The sequence below is a fragment of the Eulemur rufifrons genome, chromosome 7 (genome assembly GCF_041146395.1).
Source record: "Eulemur rufifrons isolate Redbay chromosome 7, OSU_ERuf_1, whole genome shotgun sequence".
NCBI lineage: Eukaryota > Metazoa > Chordata > Mammalia > Primates > Lemuridae > Eulemur > Eulemur rufifrons.
The window spans coordinates 157533034-157539188 of record NC_090989.1 but is presented as its reverse complement, the minus strand read 5'-3'; the positions used below and the strand labels follow the sequence as shown (position 1 = coordinate 157539188).

The 6155-nt window shown below is 49.0% G+C and overlaps 1 non-coding gene across 1 annotated transcript; it reads right to left on the bottom strand.

The window, feature by feature from the left end:
- Nucleotides 1-387: 387 nt before the first annotated feature.
- LOC138388916 (U7 small nuclear RNA) lies at nucleotides 388-449 on the bottom strand. The gene has a single exon (XR_011234371.1). It is a non-coding gene; the product is annotated as a U7 small nuclear RNA (small nuclear RNA).
- Between the last annotated feature and the right edge of the window lie 5706 nt (nucleotides 450-6155).

The following is a 6155-nucleotide window of genomic DNA, read 5'->3' as shown; positions in this document are numbered from 1 at the left end:
TGTGGGGGGCCCTGGATAACCCAAAGCAGAGGGACGGGAGGGGCAGCTGGCTCACCCCAGCCTGCCTGGCCTCTCCAAGGCCCACCACAGCCTGTGAGGGAGGAGAGGGCTTGGGCAGGACTCCTGAGGCCCTGGCCCTGTCACCCAGACCCAATCCTGGGCCACCACAAGCACAGGAAACTAGGATGCCGCTGGGCCCCCTGGCATGGGCAGCTGAGCAGCCTCCAGACAGACGTTCCTGGTACCAGCAGATGCCGTCCCAGCCCAGCTGGCACAGGGGAGGCCGAGGACACCGTTCTCAATACCACACGGCCATGAGGTGGCGTGTGGCCAGACAGATAAGACCTCCAAGTTGAATTCAGGTTGGTTTTTTTTTTGGTGGGGGACGGGGGTCTTCTGGTGAGGACCAGAAAACCTGCTAGACAAATTCTAAAAGAGCTGTAACACTCGAAGTTGGAATTCTTAACAATTCTTAGGTGAGGGCACCTGGCCGGGCGAGTAGCCTTTAGCACTGTGCTTTCTGTGACCACAGACACTTAGGAAGCACGGGGTCCCACCAGCAGCAGCCCAGGCTGGTGAGGGAGTCAGGGCCTGGCCTCCGCTCTGAGCACGCTTAGCTGTTATACTTCATCGTGATTGTCATTAGCAGCCCTGTACAACACACCTATTTAAAGTATACAATTCAGTGGTTTTTGGTATATTCACCAAGTTATGCAACCATCACCACAATCAATCCCGTAACGTCTCCATCATCCCCAAAACAAAATGCTGTAGCCTTTATCAGCAACCCCCGAGGCCGAGATCCACACAGACACCTCTTGCTGCAGGGCTGGGGTCACGGCTGTCCCCCTTCTCCTGCTGAATATCCCCTCCCCAGATGGGTGTAGTAGGGATCAAGGCTCTGCCATGGAAGGAAAACCAAACAGCCTGTCCTGCTTCCTGGCCTTCAGGGCAACCTCTGCCTGCGGGCCTGGGCTCCCCTGTGTCCTGTCTGTTCCAGGTTGGACCCCTTGGGGTCTGTATTTGCACTGGGTGGTTTTCGTTCCTAGGTCAGGCACAGGCTTGGAAAGAATGAGCACTTTGGTCCAGCTGGTAGGACAGAAAAGGGCTGTCCTGGGGGTCAGGGTCCTGCTGCTGCCTTCTGAGGACTGGGGGGTCTCAGGGAGGAGCCTGCGGGCTGCTGTAATGAAATACTACAGACTGCAATACTTGAACAACAGAAATTTATGTCTCACTGTTCTGGAGGCTGGGACATCCAAAATCAAGGTGCTGGCCAATTCAGTTTCTCTGCGGCTCTCTTCCTGGCTTGCAGAGGCTGCCTTCCCGCTGTGCCCTCACTGCCTTTCCTGTTGGGGCTGGGGGAGCAGGCGCTGTCTGCTGCCTCTTCTGATAAGGACACTAACCCTATCAGATCAGGGCCCTGCCCTTAGGCCCTCCCTTCATTTAACCTTAATTACCTCCTTAGAGGTCCCATCCCCAAATACAGTCACATTAGGGGTTAGAGCTTCAACAAATGATTTGGGGGGATACACAATTCAGTCCAAAGCAGCCCCCAAATCTGCCAAGTTCAGGGTTCACTCATCCTCTCCTAGGGCCACACTACTCTGGATGTTGGAACTTAAAGTTTAACAAAAAAAAATGAAAATAATCAGGTAATATCCAGGATTTAAATGGGAAGAGGGAGTGTTCTTTAGAAAGGGAATAGAGGCCAGGTGCAGTGGCTCGCACCTGTAATCCCAGCACTTTGGGAGGCCAAGCAGAAGGATCCCTTGGGGGCAGGAGTTCAAGACTAGCCTGGCCAACATAGTGAGACCCCTGTCTCTAAAAAGAAAAAAAAATTTTCCTTTTTTGAGACAGAGTCTCTCTCTGTCGCCCTGGGTAGAGTGCAATGGCATCATCATAGCTCACTGCAACCTCAAACTCCTGGGCTCAAGTGATTCTCACCATACCCAGCTAATTTTCCTATTCTTTTATTTTTTTTTTTTTAGTAGAGACAGGGTCTCACTCTTGCTCAGGCTGATCTCGAACTCCTGGACTCAAGCAATCCTCCCGCCTCGGCCTCCCAGAGTGCTAGGATTACAGGCGTGAGCCACCACACCTGGCCAAAACATTTTTTTAATTAACTGGTCATGGTGGCACATGCCTGTAGTCCCAGCTAGTGGGCAGGCTGAGGCAGGAGGATGGCTTGAGCCCAGGAGTTCAAGGTTACAGCGAGATGTGAACACACCACTGCACTCCAGTCTGGGTGACCGAGAGGGACTCTGTCTCAAAATAAATAAATACAAAGGGAGCAGAAATTCATCAGCAGGGTACTGACTCCCCCTGAACACATATCCAAGCCCCATCCTTTACCTGGGTTTCACCTCCCAAAGAGCAGCAAAGTTTCCAACATTGGCAAAGGCTTTCCCCCAAAAATGTCTGTTTCTGTCTCAGTCTTCATCAAGTACCAAAGAAGAGTTTATGAATATACCACCAAATTGTACATGTGTATATGGTATGTTTTTTATGTTCCCTTCAGTAATTTCATATCTGAACATTTAACAAGTATGTTTTTTACATATTTTCATGGGGGGAAGGGACAACTGACCAGAGTTTTAATAAAAACTTCCCATCCATATGCCACATCTTAAGTTCTTGAAATTTCCATCTGTACTCCCGTACACCCAAAATACTGAAAAAACTCCCACCCATTCAGACTGGATGAGAAGCTTTATCCCTTCGAGAAGTTCACTGGAGACAAGCAGGGGTGGCTTGAGCCCGGGGCCACCGGCGAGGGGTGTGGAGCTTTGGAGTTTCAGCCCTGCCAGGAATTTCGTCTTAGCTGATCTCACAGCACAGAGCTCCACAATTTGCCTGTCTCTCTCTCCATTCATCCTCAGAGGCCACGCTGCATTGCTCTGCAAGTGGCAGTGGCCCACATGGAAAAGCAGCCTGTGTGGCCACCTGTAGGGCTGGCGAGGGGTGGACTCGAAGACCAGAGACCCCAGGCTACAGCAGTGCCCCCAGAGTCACACAGCACTGAAATGGCTGGGACAGAAAGGGAGCTTCCAGGCAATTGCTCACCCTGTGAGACAGGACAGGACTCTCCCAGTACCACGAGGGCCCGTTGCTTTTACTTTTTCTTTTTCTTTTTTTCTAATTGTAATTTCAGTTTATTCTTTATTTTTCACTTTTATTATTATTTATTTTTTTATTTTTCTTGAGACAGAGTCTCACTCTGTCGCCCAGACTTGAGTGCCGTGGTGTCAGCCTAGCTCACAGCAACCTCAAACTCCTGGGCTCAAGCAATCCTCCTGCCTCAGCCTCCCGAGTAGCTGGGACTACGGGCATGTGCCACCATGCCCTGCTAATGTTTCTAGTTTTAGTAGAGACAGGGGTCTTGCTCTTGCTCAGGCTGGTCTCAAACTCCTTACTTCGAGCAATCCTCCAGCCTCGGCCTCCCGGAGTGTTAGGATTACAGGCGTGAGCCGCAACACACAGCTTGTTATAATTTTTAATGACACATAATAATTGTACATATGTATGAGACACAGTGTGATATCTTGATACATGTATACAATGTTTAATGATCAAGTCACGGTAATTAGCATATCCAACACCTGAAACATTTATCACTTCCTTTTGTTGGGAACATTCCAAATCTGCTCTTCTAGCTATTTGAAAATACACAATAAATTGTTGTTAATTATGGCCGCCCTCTAGTGCACCAGCACTTATTCCTCCTATCCAGCTGCACTTCCGTGTCCGCTAACCAACCCTTGGTGAATTTACTTCCTAAATGATTCCGAGCGCCACCTGCCCTCCTCCTGGGTCGGATGCCTCTTGACCTCTCCTCTCCCTGCTCATTCTCTACACAGCAGCCCAAGGGAACCTTCCAGAACCTGCTGCAATCGCACTTCTGCTCAGACACATCCGCCTCCCCATGGCTCCCCAGTGGATGAAGCTCAGCCTCCTCCGCCTTATCTCAAACCATCTCCCCAGCCCCAGCCCAGCTACTCTCAGTTCCTCAACGTCCCTTCCACTTCCCCTTCTGCCTCCTACTCCCGCCCCCCGTCCGGGTCAGCGCCTAACACTCAAGACAGAGGAAAGCAAAAGTCAGTTTGGCAATAGGAAGAGAATGGTGACCAAAGAGGGGAAGAGACAGCTGGATGGGGGGTTGGGAGGTAGTGGTCAGGAAAGGCCTCCAGGAGGAGGGGTCACCGTGGCCAAGCCTGCAGTGTGCACTGGGTTTTGACTGAGTGTGTACTGTAGGGGGAAGGGGGTGGCTGTCTTATTTGAGAAATAGTAAATATCTAGTGTGACCAGAGGGCCCAGGTACAGGGAGGTGAAATAAGGCTAGGAGAAGGGAGAAGAGCCTTGAACACCTGGGGACCAGGGCCCCTCAATCATAGCGGAATCAGATTCCAACCCTGTGTGGCCTCAGGCCAATCCCTCACCCATCAGAAGGGCCTCTGCTTCCTTCCTTCTTCCTTGATAAGACAGGATATTGTCACAGTCCCTACCTGGCAGAGGATTGGACACCTTATATCTCAGATAATACTCAGGCTGGATCTCACTGATGAAGTGAGCATGACAGACAGGCAGACTTGGGCCCAGGCTGCCTCACCAACCACCAGGGCTCCAGTCCTGGCTCCCTCACCAACCAAGAGGTCACAAGCAAGCCCTGCCCTCTTTGGTCCTGGTGTCCCCATGGGAGATAAGAAACACTTCCAGGCATCTGAGGAGAGCTCAAAACTGCCTGTCCCATGCCCAACATGTCTCTGAGGATTCCTATTTTACCTTTAAGTAGATTCATGCATCTCAGGAGGCTGAGGCAGGAGGATTGCTTGAGCCCAGGAGTTTGAGGTTGCTGTGAGCTAGGCTGATGCCACGGCACTCTAGCCCGGGTGACAGAGGGAGACTCTGTCTCAAAAAAAAAAAGGAGATTCATGCTGATTTTGCCCTCTGCTCTATAACATCCAGTTTTACCACAAATAATCTTTTATATTATTCATTTGTAGAATTGATCAGTTGGTATTATTCCTTCCTTAATTGTCTCAGAATTCTCCAGTGAAGCCATCTGGGGCTGCAGTTTTTTTTTTCTTTTTTTTTTTTTTCTTTTTTTTTGAGACAGAGTCTCACTCTGTCACCTGGGCTAGAGTGCCGTGGCGTCAGCCTAGCTCACAGCAACCTCAAACTCCTGGGCTCAAGCAATCCTCCTGCCTCAGCCTCCCTAGTAGCTGGGTCTACAGGCATGTACCACCATGCCTGGTTAATTTTTTCTATATATTTTTAGTTGTCCAGCTAATTTCTTTCTATTTTTGTAGAGACGGGGTCTCGCTCTTGCTCAGGCTGGTCTCAAACTCCTGAGCTCAAATGATCCACCCGCCTTGGCCTCCCAGAGTGCTAGGATTACAGGCGTGAGCCACTGCACCTGGCCTGGGGCTGGAGTTTTCTTTCCTTTTCTTTTCTTTTTCTTCTTTGCTTAGAACACCTTAGAATGGAACTTTTTTTTTTTTTTTTTGAGATGGGGTCTTGCTCTGTTACCCAGGCTAGAATGCTGTAGTGCAATCAAACATAGCTCACTGCAGCCTGGAACTCCTGGGCTCCAGCAATCCTCCTGCCTCAGCCTCCCAAGTATTGCTGGGACTACAGGTGTCCCACCACACCTGGAAGGTTTGTGGGAAGGTTTCTGTGTGGGAAGTTTTTTAACTTCAAATTCAATTTATTTCATGAATATAGGCCTATTAAGTACTATTCAGCCTTAAAAAGGTAGGAAATTCTGACCTATGCTATGTGGATGAATCTCAAAGAAATTATGCCAAGTGAAATAAGCCAGAGACAAAAGGACAAATACTGTGTGATTCCATTTATATGAGGTACATAGAATAGTAAAATTCATAGAGACAGAAAGCAGAATGCTGGTTGCCAGGGGTGGGGGAGGGGAGAATAAGTGGGTTTTTTAACGGGTATGGAGTTTCAGTTTGAGTATATGAAGAAGTTCTGGAGATGGATGGTGGTGACGGTTGCACAATAATGAAAGGTACTTAATGTACTTATTGTGTACCTATAAATATTTAAAATGGTAATTTTGTGTTATGTACATTTTATCTCAACAAAAAATTCATTTGAGATCACTCATTTGGAACTTGACATTTTTTATCCTCATACATATA